At 36.1% G+C, this 19,507-nt stretch overlaps 1 pseudogene; it reads left to right on the top strand.

The window, feature by feature from the left end:
• The window catches only part of LOC123240943, a 160,591-nt pseudogene that overhangs the window by 87,043 nt on the left and 54,041 nt on the right, over nucleotides 1-19,507 (top strand).

The raw sequence follows: 19,507 nt of genomic DNA on the forward strand, positions 1-19,507 counted from the left end.
ACCCTCCTTGGGGGGCAGCATAAACACAATACAAAGAGATAAATTTTATTCTGGGTGTCAGAGTCTGAACTTTCCCAGCTCCAGCTTGGTCCTACTGAAAAGGAACAGTAGCAAAAAAAAAAAAGAAAAGAAAAGAAAAGGAAAAGGAAAAGGAAAGAAAAGAAAAGAAAAAAAGGAAAGGAAAGGAAAGACAAGACAAGACAAGAAAAGAAAGAAAGAAAAATATCCATAAACAAGAAGCCAGTCCTCTGGACACAAAGCCACACTATCACCTAAATTCGCAAGAATAGCAAGAATAATTTGTTTTTTTTTTCAATATTCAACCAAAACAACCCATTGTATACCTTGCAATGGCATCTCTTTTAATGTGTGGGTCAGACAAGAGGGTTTCAGAGATCATAGTATCATAGGACCATAGGATTAGAACAGAAAAGACCTTAGGGGCTGTTAAGTTCAATTCTTCTATTTTACCAACAAGAAAACTGGAGCACAGGGATATTAAGTGATGTGCATGAGGACACACAACTTTTAAATTACTCAGGCAGTATTTTAACTTTTATCTTTCTGTTTTTGTGTGGGGTATTATTATTGCAACTTGAATTTGTGTATAACATATTATAATAAAATGTTTTCAGAAATTCAGAATTGGAATGAACCTTGATGGTTCAACCCTTATCCTCCCAATAATTCCCACTATAAAATTATAAAATACCCCAACAAATGGCCATCCAGACTCTGTTCAGTAATGGCTAAGGAGGGGAAATATATATATATATATATTTAAAGCTGGATTGAGTAGCAGAAAACATATAGTCTGAGTTCTTTCTTTTTTTTTTTTTCCAGATGAAACTTTGACCAAGAGAAACTAAATGGATTGCCCACAGTCAAATAGCTACTAAATGATAAAGGCAGGATTTAAATGTCCAAATCCAGGCCTCCATCCATCAAGCCCCATTCTGTTTCTGATCAGGAGGCCCATGACTTGCTCAAAGCAACTTGATAGGATGCAAAACCTATTATTGATATTCTATATGCAGTGCTCTTGCCACAAGGAAATGGGGCCTGTTCTAATTGGCAAAATGTATGAAGAGTAGAAAGGAGAATTGAGAGCAAGTATCCTGACTCTAAATTAAGGCATTCATACAGACCTTTGGTATCTATTTAGAGCTGGTAGAGAACTTAGATGTCATGGACTCCAGTTCCCTTTGTATACAGATGAAAAAAAGAGGTCACCTAGGTAGTAAATAAGAGTCACTGTTCATACTTGGAGCTCATGACTTCAAGTTCATTGTTCTTTCCATTATTAACAAAAGCATATACAAGGGAACATGAAACATGTAAAATTTAATGGAAAATATGATTTTATTTTTTTCTTAAATTATTGTTAATTTATCCAGAGGTTAAAATGAAGGAAAATATTTCCTCAATTTTCAAAAACAAATAGAGGTTAAAAGACAAGCTAATTCTCAATCACTCAGACTAATGGAAGAGAGGAGTCAAATACTTATTATGGAAGAGCAAATATATTTTGTCTGACTTTGTAATTCATCAGATTGTTTCTCTAGCTGATTTAAAAATTTTCCATTTCCTAGCAACCAATGACAGAATGAAGCAATACCGATTCATGTGGAAACAGGAAGAGGCGAAGAAGAAAGGTTTGTTGGAGATGATTTAAGAGATATTATAGATTTAAAGCTGGAATGGACCTTTGAAGCCACCTAGTCTACCAATACTCCAATCTTACATAAAAGGAAATTGAGACCCAGAGAGGTTCCCTAAGGTTACTCAGACGGAAAGCAACACACCAGGGATGTGAACACATGACCTCTTACTTCAGAGGCAATCAGTGCTCCAAGTACACTACATTGCAAAGTGACACATATAGATCTTTGACTCCAAAGGTTCTGACATGTTAAGTCTCTAATTAACCTTCAACTTACTGTACTTTATTCTATAACTATTTAAGCCAAGGAGGAAAGAAAGAAAGAAGGAAAGAAAGAAAGAAAGAAAGAAAGAAAGAAAGAAAGAAAGAAAGAAAGAAAGAAAGAAAGAAAGAAAGAAAGAAAGAAAGGAAGGAAGGAAGGAAGGAAGGAAGGAAGGAAGGAAGGAAGGAAGAAAGGAANGAAGGAAGGAAGGAAGGAAGGAAGGAAGGAAGGAAGGAAGGAAGAAAGGAAGGAAGGAAGGAAGGAAGGAAAGGAAGGAAAGGCAGGAAAGGAAAGAGGAAGGAAGGGAAAGAGAGAGAGAAAGAGAGTTATTCATCATAAGGAAGGCAAAGGGGAGCAGCTAGGTGAGTTTAATGGATTTAGAGTCATACCTGGAGATGAAAGGTCCTGAGTTCAAATTTGACCTCAGGTACTTCCTAGCTGTGTGACTGTGGGCAAGTCACTTAACCCCCATTGCCTAGCCCTTACTTCTCTTCTGCCTTAGAACCAATGCACAGTATTGATTCCAAAACAAAAGATAATGGTTTAAAAAAATAAGGAACTCAGGAATAATGAATAATATATAGATAGTGTTTGTCCCATTCTCTTTCCAATATCAAGAGTAAGTGAAGGAGTTCACCAGTATTCTATCTGGTTGCACTGTAGTGAACCTTTGGGGAGGCATGAACAGAAGTTCCACAAGATGAGAGGGCATGGGAAGATAGCGATCTGCATTGTTCATTATATTGTTTTCTGCTTATAGAATGTACCTTCCATGGGTTTTCTGTTAGTCCCCAGTGCCTAAACTCTTAGTAGGTATTTAATAATCACTTGTTGACTAGGTTGACAGATGGCTAGATGGAAGACTCACAGTACTGAGATCACTACAAATGTCGCCTTTATATACTAACATTTTTGTTTCAGGAAATTAGCAACAGGTACATCCCCATGAGTTAACTGAAGATTAGCAGGTAGGAATGTTTGACCAGTAAGACTTCCCAGGATTAAAATGGAAAAAAAAAATTTAAACTGTTGAGAGCAGCAGGTTTCAGGGGGGAAGAAAAAAAAATCTGGTTTTGAATTTAGGCTTTCTGGATGGAAATCCTGGCTTTTCTTTTTATATATGATTCATGTAACCTTCAAGTCATTTAGCCTCTTTGTAAATGAGAAGACAGTTAAATGACCTTTAAGGTCTCTTCATCTAAACTATGATCCTATGAAGGGGTTACTCCAAAGCTGAAAGTAAGCCATTGCCTTGTTTTGGAAGAGTTAATGCAAGGAAATGGAGCCTGAATCTAAAGGGATAAATGGGATAATAAAGGGAGTAGATAAATGTTTGGCAATTGTAGGGGAAGAGAAAGAGACTTGGGAGCAAAAGAAAAAATGTATTCTCCCTATTTCAAGATTCTTTATTCCAAGAGGTATCATTTTAATGCAAGAAGAATAGCAAATCTAATATCTACCAATAAAAGCAGTGAGTTAACAGGGAGAGAATAGGAATCTAAACTCTAGAAGTCAAGAGCTCTTTGATTGGATTAAGTGCCTGGTGCAATATTGTGCTGAGTAGTTCCTTTCATAATCAGTTTATGTCCTTTGTCTCAGGTCTAAATCCTGTTTGCCAATGAGATACAGGACAGTCAATTCAGGGCTCTGATAGCTAATGGGAAGGGTGTTGGGGGTAGGGATGAGAGAAAGAAAGATGCTGAATTCTGTGGAGTTAGACTATAGGAAAGGGTTTTAATGCTCCCCTAATATAAGGAAACACCAGGTCAGAGCAGACCAGGAGCCAAATAGCTTCAGTTATCCTCACCAAGATTATAAATTCATAGATTCAGAGATAGAAAGGGCTTGATCTTAGAAGTCATTGAGGAGCAGTGAGGTGGCTGGTGGAGAGTGCCAAGCCTAAGTTGGGAGGACATGGATTCAAATCTATCCTCAGACACTTCCTAGATGTGTGACCCTGAACAAGTCACTTATCCTCTATTGTCTAACCCTTACCACTCTTCTGCTTTGGTATCATTACTTAGTATTGATTCTAAGACAGAAAGAAATTTGTTTTGTTTTCTTTCTTTAAAGAAGTCAATCAGTTGATTTCCCCCTCATTTTTTATCAGATCTATGATTCCATTAGTATGAGGAGCACATGATGAGCAAACTTTTGCCAGAGCTAATCCACAGCTGTTCTGAACCTTAAAATCTTGGAGCGTTGTCTGGAGACATTGAAAGGTTAATTAATTTGTCCTGGATTATATTGTGAGGATGGGTCTCAGTTGACTCTTGATTCCATGTCTCCCTGATGGAAGAACATTCTGTGTCCAAACTATCACGTTTGTTTCTTAGAATTTTTTTTTTCATGTTATGAGTGAGGAAATGCAGAACATAAAAGCATAGAGACTTGCCAAAACTCACATAGTTATAATATCATGAATCTGAGAATGCCCTTAGAGACCAATTGGCCCTCCCCCCCACTTTGCCCTTCCATTGTTCGACAGATGGGGAAACCAAGCTCAGAGAAGTTAAATTACTTTTCCAAGGCCACCTTGTAAGGGTAGATATGGCACTGTGATTAAAATCTAGTGACTCCAAGAATAGAATTTTTTTCCTTATACCTTGTATCCTCAGAACGAGGTTCGGCATCAATTTACTTTTTTTTTTTTCCTTTCCATCTTGATACTGAGTCTGACCATGTCATTCCTCTATTCAAAAATCTTAAGTGGTTTCCTGTTGGCTCTGGGAAATTCATACTCTGTAGTCTGCCATTTAAAGCCCTACATGATCTCATTCCCATTCATCTTTTGTGATTTATTTCAGATTTCTTCCCATCATGTACACTATGGATTTAAAATTATTTTTATTGATGCAATTTATTTTTTACCTTACCTACATTCCCCAATGAATTCCCCCCCAGAGAATGTTCCTTTATAATAAACTTTTTTTTTTAAAGAGTGAGATGGGAGGAGGGAAGAAAGGAATTATCATTTATCAAAAATTACCCAACTTCTTTAAGCTCTGTAATTTAAAGTGTCCCACACTCATAGTCCCTTATACCTGAGAAGAAGGGAGAATAATACCTCTTCTCTTTTCTTTGGGCCAAGGCTGATCATTATAATTTCACATATTCTCTTTGTTGTTGTTGTTGTTCTTGTTCTTGTTCTTGTCCTTTCTATGTGCATTGTTGAAGTAATTGCACATATTGTTTACCTGGTTCTGCTTCCACTTAGAATCAGTTCATGTAAATCTTCCCAGGCTGCTCTATAGCCATCATAATGATAATTTCTTACAGAACAGTAATTTACCATTCTGTACCAGGATTTGTTTATTCCACAATGTTAGGAGATTTCCTTTGTTTCTAGTTCAATGATACCACAAGAAATCTTGTATCCCTTGTTACAGCTAAATTAACTCAGTTCGCCTATTTGTTATTCCTCAAACTCATGATCCACCATTTCTCATCTGTATATCTTTTAAAGGTTGTCCCTCATTCTTACAACTCACCAGAACAGCTACATGCACTGTGGATAGACTGCTGATTCTGGAGTCAGAAAGACATAATGTGACCCTGAACAAGTCCTTTAACCTCTGCTTCCATTTCCTCAGCTGTAAAATGAGGATAATAACAGCACCTATCTCCCAGGCTTGTTGTGAAGATCAAATGAGTTAATATTAAAATGTATGTAATGTATGCTATTGTGCCATAAGAAATGACAAACAAGATCATCCCAAAAGAAGCCTAGAAAGTCATATGAAGTGATGCAAAGTGAAATGAACAGAACCAGGAAAAAACTGTACACAGTAACAACAATTATGTATGATGTTCAACTTTGAATGACTTAACTGTCATCAATTAAGTCAAGGACAACTCCAAAGACTCATGACAAAAAAAAAAAAAAAAAAAAAAAAAGGACATCCCATGCCATAGAAGGAACAGATGGAGTCTGAATGCAAATTGAAACATAATGTTCTTTACTTCTTTATTTCCTCTATGAATTTTTCTCTAGTGAGTTATGTGCCTCCTTTCACAACATGATGAACGTGGAGATATTTATATGTACAATTTATATCGTATTACTTGCCTTCTTGGAGAGGGGGTTGAGGAGGAAGGAAGAGACAGAACATGGATTGCAAAATATCAGAAAACAAATATTGGAAAGTTATAGACATAATCTGGAAAAAAACATTAAAATGGCATAAAGTACATGGAACATGGTAGATTCTTAACAAATGTGTATTTCCTTCCTTCCTAACTTCCTTTTGGCTGAGTTCTGTAATTCTACCCTATTTAAAGCCTACTTGGATCCCCTCTATCCCTATATCAAGCCTTAGTGTTCCAAAGACCTTTTTTATTTACAGATCTAGGAATATGCTGTATATCCCCAGTTTCATTTGTGTCTTTGGATCCCCAGCATGAAGTACAACTTCTGACACAAAGTACTTGCTTCTGTGTAAATGTTGTTTGAATTGAACTGAATCCTCTCTCCTCCTACCTGGACCATAACCTTATATCCTCACCAAGAGCTGATGTGCTAAGCCAATTTTATGGGAATTAAGATTTAGAGTAAGAAGAAGTTATCTATTCTGGCTTACCCATGTCATAGAATAATTAAAACAAACAAATGTTAAAAATAAATGAACAACAAAAAACATATGGTTCAGAGAGGAAGTGAACTATGTAATATTTATTCAATCTATAATGTGAACCTTTCTCTTCTGGAGCAAAATTAGTCATACTTTAGAACTAAATATTAACTCTAAGGAGGATCCAATAAAAGAAGAGCATTTAATGCAATTCACAGAAATGTCCATGGGGGTGATGTGAAAGATGGCAATTTTGTTATAAAGCGTTTAAATATTTTACATAAAAAATCTTACACAAGCTGTTAGATAATAAACCTATCACAAGAAGATATTTTTTTTTTCAATTCTAGATAATGGCAAAATGTGAGGACGGTAATGAGATTGTAAGTATGGGTGCTCATTCTTTAGGGAAAAGATAGAACTATCATTGGACTCAATGTAGGAGGATTATAGCAAATCTTTTTTTTAAAAGAATTTCCTACCCGTTTAAATATATGTATATGTTTAAAGTCTCATTCTAGTCACTCTAAAGTCTTTCATAATCTAATTATATATCTGAGCAACACTTCAAAAGGTTATATAAGAACTTACAGCAACCTCCAGGCTCTTTATGGAACAATTGTCTTTGTATTAGAAATAAACAGCAGCTCTAGCTTCAAGAAAAAAAGAAAAGAAGTGGGATGGGAGAAAATGCTCTTTTTTATTGAGCATCACATATATAGTTTCATGCCCCCAAGAGCTTAGAGATTTGTGTAGCCTTTAAAAAACTGCATTGCTCCTAAAATAGTGAAGTCAGTAGAGTAAAAGAAATACTTTTGTTGTTAATTGTTTCAGTCATGTCTGACTCTTCATGACTCTATTTGGGGTTTTCTTAGCAAAGATACTTGAGTGGTTTGCCATTTTCTTCTATAGCTTATTTTCCAAATGATGAAACTGAGGACAACAGAGTTAAGTGACTTGCCCAGGATCACACATTTAGTAAGTGTCCGAGTCCAGATTTGAACTCACCAAGATGTCTTCCTGACTCCAGGGCCAAAATTCTATCTACTATGTCATTTGCCTTCCTCCTAAAAAGAATGATAAGAAAAATGAAATAATTACTGAAAGGAGCAGAAAAATTATCTCCAAAGGGAAATTAAGTCCCTTTAAGTACAAAAAAGGAAATTAGACATCTCTTAGTTGAAAATAAAAAGACCAGAACTACAGGAATATCAAAGAACTATCTGGAAAGGGTTTTTGAGTGAGTAGAATGAGGAGGAGGAATCATTTTGTGAAAGCTTGGTAGAAAGCCAGGATTATGGTAATCAGAAATTAATCATAATTAAATATTGGTATCAGTAAATTTGATGATGTGGATTTGATGAGGTGAGCTGATCTCTGGGTCAGGAAAATCCGGATTCCAGTCCTGCTTCTAACATGAACTGGTTGTGTCACCAAAGGTAAATTGCACAATTGCTCTGAACTCTAGGCAGCTTTCTAAGACTATAAACAGAAGAAAAAGTATGATCTTGAATGGTAAAGAGAATTTCTTCAACTAGGAGTTCCTCAACCAAAAATCAGAGGTCGAGTCCTTATCCCTAATGAAGTTGCAGTTAGTGTATGTTGTTAATGACTCCATTAGTAGTGTCCTTTGCCNTAATGAAGTTGCAGTTAGTGTATGTTGTTAATGACTCCATTAGTAGTGTCCTTTGCCGATAATATTTGGAGGTGCTGGCTAATGCCTTCTGTTTCATCATTTTAAAAGCCCATTTGGATCAGCCTTTACTTTTTAAAAGCACAATTATGTAGAAAAGCACAGTGATATTCTTTCACCCATCTACACCTTGCTGTTGAGCCATTTTCTGTCATCTCAGATTATTTGTGACCTCTTTTCTGAGCGTTCTTGATGAAGATACTATAGTGGTTTGCCATTTCATTCCCCATCTAATTTTATAAATAAGGAAACTGAGGCAAATGCTTTAAATGACTTGTCTAGGGTCCCATAGCTACACAACTCATACCAAGTATGAGTTCAGATTTGAACTCAGGTAGAGGAGTCTTCCTGACTCCATGCCCAGGACTGTATTCAGTGTGCTAACTTTAGCTCCTCGACAAATTAATATAAGAGTTCTCCAACTCTTTGGTCTTAAAATTCCATTATATATATATTTCCTTTTTTAAATTTTATTTTATTGATTAAGAAAATTTTCCCTTGGTTACATGATTCATGTTCTTTCCCTCCCCTCCTCCCAACCCCCTCCCATAGCCAACATGCAATTCCCTGGGTTTACATTGATAAAGACCTATTTCTGTATTACTAATATTTGCACTAAGGTGATCCCTTAGAGTCTACATCCCCATCATATGCCCATTGACTCATGTGATCAAGCAATTGTTGTCTTCTTCATTTCTGCTCCCACAGTTCTTCCTCTGAATGTGGATAGCGTTCTTTCTCATAAGTCTCTCAGAAATATCCTTGATCATTGCATTGCTACTAGTAGAGAAGTCCATTACTTTTGATTGTGCCATAGTGTATTTGTCTCTGTGTATAAGGTTCTCCTGGTTCTGTTCCTTTCACTCTGCATCACTTCCTGGAGGTTGTTCCAGTTCACATGGAATCCCTCCAGTTCTTTATTCCTTTGAGCATAATAGTATTCTATCACCAACAGATACCACAATTTGTTTAGCCATTCCCCAATCAAAGGGCAGCCCCTCAGAAAATCCCATTATATTCTTAAATATTACCATAGCCCCCAAAGAACTTGCATTTATGTATGCTCTAGAAATAACATGTTAGTATTATTATAGAAATTGTCTTGACTTCACAGACCCCTGAAAGAGCCTCAGAGACACACAGGGAACTCAGGAACAATTTTGAGAACTGCAGTTGTATGGCAGAAGGAAAGCACCATTGTGTGCCTGAGTGTGCACAGTCCTAACTAACTGCAGATTAAGTCCCTGGGAAATAAAAACCTGCTTAGGAATGGCTCAGCACACCCAAAACAAAGAAGGAATGTTCCAGAGGAGACAGTAATAATAGTGTTTAGAGACCTGGCCTCTGATTCAGTTTAATCTCCCCTCTGAAATACACAGAAGTAACCACATAATCCTGGACAAGTTGTTTAACTTTTCAGTGCCTTGAGCCACACTCTAAGATTGCAGTCGGTGGAGTTTTGAAAACCAAAGGGTTAGCCCATTGTCCGTCTTCCCCCTTCAAAAAAAAAAAATTGAGGGGGCAGCTGGGTGGCTCAGTGAATAGAGAGCCAGGTCCAGAGATGGGAGGTCCTAGGTTCAAATCTGGTCTCAGACACTTCCTAGCTGTGTGACTCTGAACAAGCCTAACATTTAACCCCCCCATTGCCTAGCCCTGACCACTCTTTTAATTTTATATCATTTCTTAGTATTGATTCTAAGATGGAAGGTAAGGGTTTAAAAAAAAAAAAGTTGACATGGAGGAAGTCAGTAGATAAAGAACATTAATGAGACTATTTAATTGAATTAAATTTAATTAATTAATTGAATGAAACGTAAACTGTGTATGATCTCAGGAGAGAATGACTGGCAATTAATATCCCATTGCCAATCCTATTCATACAAGCCCAATATTTTTGATCTAGGATATGTCTTTAAGACTTAGGTTTTTACTTCATTGCCTGCAAGGGCCAAATTATTCATCACCAAGTGGTGATCTCCTGATAATGATATCTTAGCACTCAGCTAATGGATACAAGTGTGCTTTGCACCCTTTAAAGTTTTATACAAATAAGTTACTCATCTCATTGGTTTGTTCCAGAAAATTAGGTATTGTCTAAAGCAGTATTTCCCAAAGTGGGCACTCCCGCCCCCTGGTGGGTGCTGCCGTGATCCAGGACAGCGGTGATGGCCACATTTTTTTTTTGTATTACATTCTATTCTGAGTTCAATAAATAATTTCATAATTTCCAGGGTGTGCTAAGTAATATTTTTTTTTTTCTGGAAAGGGGGAAGTAGGCCAAAAAAGTTTGGGAAACACTGCTCTAGAACTTCCAAGTTGAAGTTAGGAAGAGTAGAATTTGAATCCTGCACCTGGCACTTTTGGGCTATATGACCACAAATAAGTTATTTAACCTGGATGGGTTTCAGTTTTTTCATCCATAAAGTAGGGATAATAGGAGCAACAGTCAAAGGAAACAACATAAGGTCTCTCTGCAAACTTGAAAGTGATTTATAAATGCCAGCTAGTGTTGTTATTGCTGTTGTTCGCCAGCACCATCCTTAGAAAGGAGAAGCTGCCTCCTTCCAGGATATTTCAAAGACTTTCCGCCATTGTAGAAATCGTCAGAGCCTGCTCAGGCTGCTTCTAAGCCTCTCAGAGCCCAGGGTCACCTCTGTATCACATTGAGTCTTCAGAGCAGATAAAGGATGTCTTTTACACATACTATGATCTAAAGTTAAATAAACAATCCTTAGAAAAAGGTCTATCATTTTGGACAGAAGTCACATATGGGCATTGAGCTTGGTTCAGAAGCGAAAAGCAAGAATATGTCCTTTGAGAAAATGACGGCGCTTTTAACGACCCCACACTTCTCCCAAAATACAGGACTATTTTTAAATAACACTTTTCTACTAAGGATGCTTTATTATCACAGTTAATGGAATACTGTGATTCTAAAGAATAAATGTTGAGGTTCACACGAAATGCCTTAGGACACATATTGAACATGAGGGAATTGTAATACATGACCTGCCGAGAATTATATGAGAGAAGAGGCATACCCAATGTCTCCAAAGGAATGTAAAGTTATCAAAGAAAATGGGTCAATCATGAGATAAGAAACCCACTCCTTCCTATTTCATGGATCCATGCAACATCCAGAGATAGGGGGAAGCTTCGCACACATTGATTGGACTCATATATATAGAATATGGACAATAATCACCCAGAAGGAGAATATAGATGTGCTGCATCTGGGTTGTCAGAGGGAGGGAGTATGTTAAAGGATCCGAGGAGGGTTTTTGGTTCTCTGTGTTTATTTTCAGAACCGGTAACACTGGGTAACGAAAATGCCTGAAATGGAATTGATGAACTTTCTCCTCTAAAATTTCTTTCATTTCTCACCCAATCCCCAGCTTAAAAATCAAAGGTTAAAAGAGCATCGATGTAGGGAATTAATATGGCACACTGAAAAGACCATGGGCAATGGTGGAGCCCACTCTTAATGCCAAGCTCAGAGCACATTTTTCTATTTGTTCTCCTATTCTAAATTATTCAGGTCCTAATCACTCTTTGCCAACTCCTTAGATATATTCAGGAAATAGAGGGATAAATATGTACTGACAGTGGGATAATAACTACCACCAATGAGTGAAAAGTCAGAAGTCCAGCAAGCCAGCATAATTGTGAATAGGGAGGCAGTTCCTGGGTACTCGGATGGAAGTTTAAATTGTTACAGAACTAAGTTTGACCAGTTTGTGATTTGGAAGAGAGGGAACCCACGAACCAGCAAACTAGGAATCCAGAATGCCAGTAAATGGGTCAAGAGAATATTTTCCTTATTGGAAGTTTTTACAGCATATGTATAATTATCATATTAGTTTGACATGCATATAGCAGAGATCTGGATTCAAATACAAATCTGATCCCTTTTCCTTGTGACTGTTATCCACTTAATTACATGGAGATTGGTTAGTAGGGTCTTTTGGAGGGACCAGCTATGACAGAAGTGGTCCCTTGAACTTCCTTCATTAGGAGGTGCTCCTTCAGGGAAATTATATTCTGCCTCCTTGGGGATGAATCACCTTCTCTGACCCTGCTCTTAAGTTGTCTCTTAGACATAGTTTATGGATTTGATTCTTCCTACTCCTCAACTATCTTATTTTCAATTTTATGCTTGTTTAGCCCCCTTCAATTATGTCTGACTCTTTGGGACCCCATTTAGGGTTTTATTAGATTGTTTATTTTCTCAGGAAGGAGAGAAAAGGGGAGAGGATGAGAGGGGGTTGGAGGGAGGGAGAGAAATTGGAACTCAAAATTAAAATAAATGAAGGTTGGAAATTGTTTTTACATCTAAATGGAAAAAATAAAATGTTAATAAAAATAAAACTGAAAAGTCATAATGTTATACACTTGATTCATAAAGCTTATAGCCCACCAAACTTCCCAGACTTTTATCAGATTAAGTGATATACTATTTGGAATTATGCTAAAACATTTCTAACCTGTCAATATCCTTTGACCAAATCATACCTCAACAGACCAGGAGGAAAAAGGAGAGGACAGGATGCAGCCAAAAGACTTAGTGGATAGAGAACCAGGACTAGAGATGGAAGGTCCTGTGTTCAAATGTGACCTCAAACACTTCCCAGCTGTGTGACTCTAGATAAATCACTTCCTCCCCCTCCTCCTTATCACTTAGCATTGAATTTAAGATGGATAGTAAGGGTTTAAAAAAAAAAAAAAAGCAGAGGGCCACTTATTACCCTCAGCTTTGCTTCTGTTCACCTATCCTTCTGCCACCACTGAATTTCTCCTCCATGCTGTACTTTTTCTACCTACTACTCTTGTTTTAGACCCCACATCTTAGGATTCACTTAGTTAATGTAAATGCAGACAAAGAAGATGACTCCTTCTATCAGCAAGAGTTGAGGGCAAATGCCAAGGATTTCCAATTGCCATTCTACCATCTGTTGTTACCTTCACCTCCTTTCTTTCATTCTTATTGTAACACCTCATTTGTTTGAGTCCACATGGCAGTGGTTATAGTCCTCAGAGAGAGAAGAGTACTTTCAACCACTCCTCATTCATTCATTTGGCCATTCTATTTTCTTTTATGAGGTTAAAATTAATGCAATTCATTGTCTTCTTCTGGAGTTTTATCTTGTGATGTTCTTATCTCAAAGTATTTCTTCATTGTATTAGGGGTTCTTCCTCTGTGATTGTTTACCTCTTGAACTCCCAGCTTCTAAAGGGTCCGTTTAGTTGGTTAGTTGGTTTGAGGTGGGGCTAAACTAATTTGTGAAAGTTTAAGTGATTTCTGATCTAGACTCTTGTTGATAGGGTGGATCTAGCCTGTTGTTAGTCCAAACCCTAATAAAAGCTGAAGGAAGAAATGAGAAGTTAAAACAGTTCTTAATTAAAAACTTTATAGGAATATAATAGATGACAAAACAGAAGATGAAAAAACTAAGTGAAGTCACAGGCAACATGGAGAAAAAATAGAAGTGAAGGTAACAACTGAAAAATTAAATCATAGAAAAAGAAACCTTATGTGAAAAGAAAAGGGGAAAAAAAGATTGTGAAAGCTATCTTTGATCAAAAACATCAGACCTGCACAATAGGGTATGAAGTGATGCTCTAAGGATCATTACTTTTTAGAAGAGCATGATAAAATAAAAGTAACAATAACAAAAACCTAGAAATATTTTAAGGAAATATAGAGGGAAATTGCCTTAAAATGAGAAAACCAGAGGACAAAGTCCAAATAGATGGACCCCATCAGACACTGGCAGAAAGAAATATCATTTATAATGCAGTAAGAATTGAGATAGCCACGTATCAGAGTTCCAAGATCAAATCTGTTCTTAGGTACTAGAAAAAGAGAGATCATATGCTAAGAAATTTCTGTTTCATTCAGAAATCAGAAGGGAAAATGAAATTAACAAAGTTCAGGGAAAAAAGGAAAAGGGGATAGAATATTCCTTAAAGGATAGAAAAATATTTTGTATCCAAAAATTGGGAATTGAGGACATAGGGAGGAATTTAAAAAAAAAAACATTTTTTTTTGTCTTTTTCTGCTCTTGGCATTTCATCTAGGGATTTGGCTGGCATGTGAGGGCTTTGGCTAGGAAGCAACTCATGGTCCTTTTGACTTTTCCTGGCTTTGTCTCTCTTGGCTAGTGAATGAAGACATGAGTAACAAACTCATATTTGCTGGTTGAGGTCATGTGAGTAGGTTTCTTTCTCTATCTCCAACTCTTGCTTCAACTATCTAATAAATAAAAATAAATTAATATACAGTGTTTAGAGAATTTTAATTCTAGCAGTTCCATGAAACATTCAAGAGTCTGGTGAGACCTATGGATCCCTTTTCAGAACCAAGCTTTTAAATGCATAAAATAAAATATATAAGATTGCAAAGGAAACCAATTATATTCAGAAGTACTGATCAATGCACATACATATCCATGCACTGAGAGTTAAATGTATTTTTAATAAAATTTATGATTTCCAGAATTTCACATTGAGAAAACCAGAATGAAACAGTTTGCTAAAGAGAAAACAAAAAGGTAAAATCAACTTAAAAAAGGCAAATAAATTTAATCAATTCACAATGGATTGATAGGATCTAATGCTTACACTCTAAAAATGAGAGAGAAAAGAGATTACTTTCTTTTTGAAATTCCATTATCTCCAAGAGGTAGAGCTGGAAAGTGAGAGTCAAAATATGGTATTCAATGTTCAACAACAAACAAGAAAAAAATGCATGTGTAGAAGGAAGAGGAGACACCCTAGGAAAAGCTTGAGTAGAAAAGGGAAGACAATATCAGTTCTTGAAATTAGGGAACCATAAATGAAATTTATTCCAATATAAAGGTCATGTGAAAAGAAGAGGAGAGTCTTATGAATTGTATTTTCATCTGGGCTGAACAAGAGATGTTTCAAAAAGAAAACAGGGGGAAAGATTACAGTGGTAGGCAATCATGAAAGTAAGCTCACAATTGGGCTAGAACAAAGAGGGAAAGAATCAGCATTTGAAAGAAGATTAGAACAAGGGAAGGAATTGCTTCAAGTTAAGAAAGCTATAGCTAAAGCTACATCCCAATATTTTATGAGCTGCAATACAAAGAAAACACTTAGTTTATTGCATTTGGTGACAGAAAGGAAGAACCAGGACCACTCAATAGAAGCTACAAATAGGCCTATTGTGTTTTGACATTGGGAAAACATTTCCCAATAATTAGATCTTGACATATGAACTACATCATAGGTAATGGTTTCCCCTTACTTAAGCCAACAAGCAGAGTCTGGACAAGTGCTTGTTAGGTATATTATAGTGGAAGGTTCCTTCATGAATGGGTTGGATTAGATGTCTACTGAAATATCTTCCAACCCATAAATTATGTTATTTTGTACACTATACATAACTAATTAAGAAAGAAAAGAAAAATAACAAGGGCCAGTTATTTAGTTTCAGCTGAGAGAGAAGACAGAAGGGAGAGGAGGAAACCTGTATTAATGCAAGTAATAATAATAACAATAACAACAACAACAACAATAATAATAATAATAATAATGATAATAATAATCAGAGATCTCTTTTGAGGAGTTGGGAAAAGAGAGACCTAATCATAGGAAGTTAGTAGAGTTGCAAGTTGGCCCAACTAAACCAGAAATCAAGCTGTAAAGTTTTGAAAAAAAAGTTATCATGCTGTTTATATCATTGGACCCAGTGATCCTGTGTCTGGACTTATACCCCCAACATGACTAATGACAGAAAGAAAAGTCCATGTGAAACAAAGATATTAATGGTAATATTTTCTTCTGTTTTAGTTACTTGTTCATGTGTATTATACTGTTTAGAAGCATAAAAAGATCTCTGATGCTCCTCCAAAGCTTATCTACGTCTCTGTTAATATATATCAACCCACACACCAAATCTTCAGTCTCTCTTATCCTATACAATAATAAGAATATTATTATTCTTATCCTTCAAAATATTTCCTTCTGTGTCTAAGTTTAATTTTCCTAAAGTAGAAGTATGATAGCCATGTTCCTCTCCTGCTCAAAAAGCATCAAGCTACTTATTGCCTCTTGAATATAATACAGTCTCCACTGTTTGACTCATAAAGCCCTATCCACTATGCTTAGAATGTTCTTATTCACCTCTGCCTCTTGGAAAACCCATTTGTTGGAGCTCTCACTACTTCAAGTTACTGCTAATTATTTTTCTTCAGTATTTACCATTCAAATTTTTATTTTTCCCCAGGAAAATATGCTATTAGAAGGCAAGAAGTGTCTTATTTTTATCTTTGTATTTCTAATACATTGCATTGTATCTGGTATATTATAAATATCAAATTAATGATTTTTTAATCGAATAATTGTTATTTTCTTGGACTTTGACATCATTTAGTTTCCAGTTGTCTCTATTATTTGTATTTTAAATAAACTAATATTTATTAAGTAATATTAATTAAATTAAATTAATTAAATAATATTAAGTAATAATTTAGTAGCTAAAACTTTAGTACCTGATTTGTTGGCATGTGTTAACATGCCAAAATATTTTTGGTTAGATTTCAAAGACTATAGACAAATATTTTCTTATCATCCCTTTCTACATATACTCCATCCCTGACCAAGAACATACTATTCTTGTCTATCAAGTCTAGAAGTCTGAATTCCACTCTAGATAATACTATGTTAAAAATGGGGAAGGGGAGACCCTTTTGCATGGGTATATTTGTTCCATTATATATAAAGCAAGCAAAAAAAAAAGGCAAATACCCCACCACCACCCCATGCATTCTAGGGAGATGCTCTTTCATATGCCACTTTAATTTCTAGGAAGAGTAGTTTCAACTGATTTTTATTTCCTACTTAATATTAATCTCATCCAGTTCACACTTAAAGAAGATATAACATTTGTCAAAATGAAACCTAGTCACAGCTGATGTTAGGAAGAGGTCCAGAAGGTTATCCACAAATATTGCTCTTAAGAGAACTGGGTTACTCAGTGGATAGATCCCAGCCTAGAAATGGGAGGTCTTAGGTTCAAATCTTGCCTTGGATAATTCCTAGCTGGGCAAGTCACTTAACCCTATTGCCTAGCCCTTACTGCTCTTCTGTCTTGGAGCCAATACATCATATGGATTCTAAGATGGAAGGTAAGAATTATTTTTTTTTCTTTCTTACTCCTAGAAGTATCATTGATTGACTGGATTCCAACTTCTAGAGTCCTTTTGGCTCATTCTTCCAATATTTTATAATTTCCATGGTCAGTGGCACCACTCACATCATCCAGAAGAAAAAAAAAATAGAAAATCCAAGAGATCCAGTCTATTTCTTGATGTCACATGGTTTCAGAGGGGGATAAGGTTCCCAAGACTTTTCCCCTTATAGCATGGTCTCTCACTAAACCCTAGGGGCAAAAGAGTTCCCCAAAAGTGAGACCAAAAAAGCCCTTTCAACATTATTTTAACAAACTATTGTCATTCTCAATATATATTTTTTTCTCTAAAAGTCCTTGCTTTTCTTCGAGAGCAATGTTAAAAACAGCAACCGTTCCCTTAAAGTCTTCCTTGCTCAGGATTTAAATTATTACTAATGATTCTTTTTGGCAGTATCATTTCTAAAACATCATAAATGATTAGCTATTTAAGTATGATGAGCTTGAAAAAAATTTAGATCATACTTCCTTTTATATGCACACATTAAAATGATGTTATAAAAATGGAGTTAGATACAGAGAACACTGTCACTGAGAATTTCATAAGATCATAGATTTTTAGCTAGTTGGAAGTGATTGATTCCAGTATTCTCTCTCTCTCATTCTCTCTGTCTCTCTGTCTCTCTGTCTCTCATTCTCTCTGTCTCTCTGTCTCTCTGTCTCTCTGTCTCTCTGTCTCTCTGTCTCTCTGTCTCTCTGTCTCTCTGTCTCTCTCTCTCTCTCTCTCTCTCTCTCTCTCTCTCTCTCTCTCTCTTGTCTCCCTCCTTCTCTCTCTCTCTCTCTCTTTCTCCTTTCTTCTCTCCCTCCCTCTGTCTCTGTCTGTCTCTCTGTCTCTCTGCCTCTCTCTCTCAGGAAATTTAAGGCCCAGAAATTATATGACTTTCCCAAAGACACACAATTTGTAAGTAATTGAGATCATATTTGATCTCTGCTCTTTTGTCTACAGGTCCAGGGACCTATCTAATATACCATGATGCCTCTTAGATGGTCCTCGTGTATTCTAAAGCTAGGATTTATCATTTATTTATCATTTCTGCTAATCAAGGATAAGTTCAATTAAAAATAAAAATCTATTTAATAAAAAAATTGGGTTTAAAATATCCTTAAGAATACCTTTCTACTGACAGGCTCACAGATTAGGACATTTCTGGGTCTGGATTGGTAGCAAAGAATTATAATTAACAGTCTTTTTTATATATTTGTTTAGTCTTATTTCCAACCAAAACTTACTCAAGCCAAAAAGAGAGATAAGTAGAAAACACATAGAAAACATTTCTGAATAATGCTAATTACTTATGGCTCCTGTTTAAAATACCCTACAAAAACATCCATTTATTCACTTGGACCATTTTAGATACAGTTGTGTGATCTGTCTGCCAGTACCTAAGTCCTTATGAATGTGTGAGTACAGAAGGAAGGGAAGGCTCCTTTTCTTTCACTTTTTTTTACCCCCCCCCAAGTCTGTCATACTTTAAAAGCCTATAAAAGTCATGCCAAACTGGTTTAAAACATCTCTGATTCTTCTCTCCGAATGAGCTCATTAGGCCATAAATCCAAACGTCTGCCTTGATGTCGGCTGTCATTGGTTTCCCTTCTCAAATAAATGATCTGTGCTCTAAAGAGCCAAATAGACAGTCGGGTAAAATTTATTCCCCATGTTCAGCCTCATATGGGATATGTTAGCAACTCTCCTAATGATCTCCAGATACATTTGAAGAATGGGTCTTGGTTTCATCAGGAAAATAATTAAGATTTAAGCAAACCTGTAGTATTTTTAAATAAAACCCAATGAAGTAGAGACACTCTCTTATGTGGTACCAGACCAAACATCTAAGAAACAGAATGAGGGAATCTTCACACTACCTTGCATACATCTTCCCAATTTTAACAGATGCCAATCCATAGCCATATTTGAGAAAATGAACTATATATTTAAAATGAATGGAGAGATTATCTAGTCCAACCCATTCTTTTATAATGAGATAAGGAAAATGAGGCCCTGAGTTCCAGATTGCAGAATAAATTATATGACCAAATTCACAAGAGAATTAAGGACCTGAGATTTAAAACCAGAATCACTGATTCTGAGACCAATTCATTTTCC

The sequence above is a fragment of the Gracilinanus agilis genome, chromosome 3 (genome assembly GCF_016433145.1).
Source record: "Gracilinanus agilis isolate LMUSP501 chromosome 3, AgileGrace, whole genome shotgun sequence".
In the NCBI taxonomy this organism is placed as follows: domain Eukaryota; kingdom Metazoa; phylum Chordata; class Mammalia; order Didelphimorphia; family Didelphidae; genus Gracilinanus; species Gracilinanus agilis.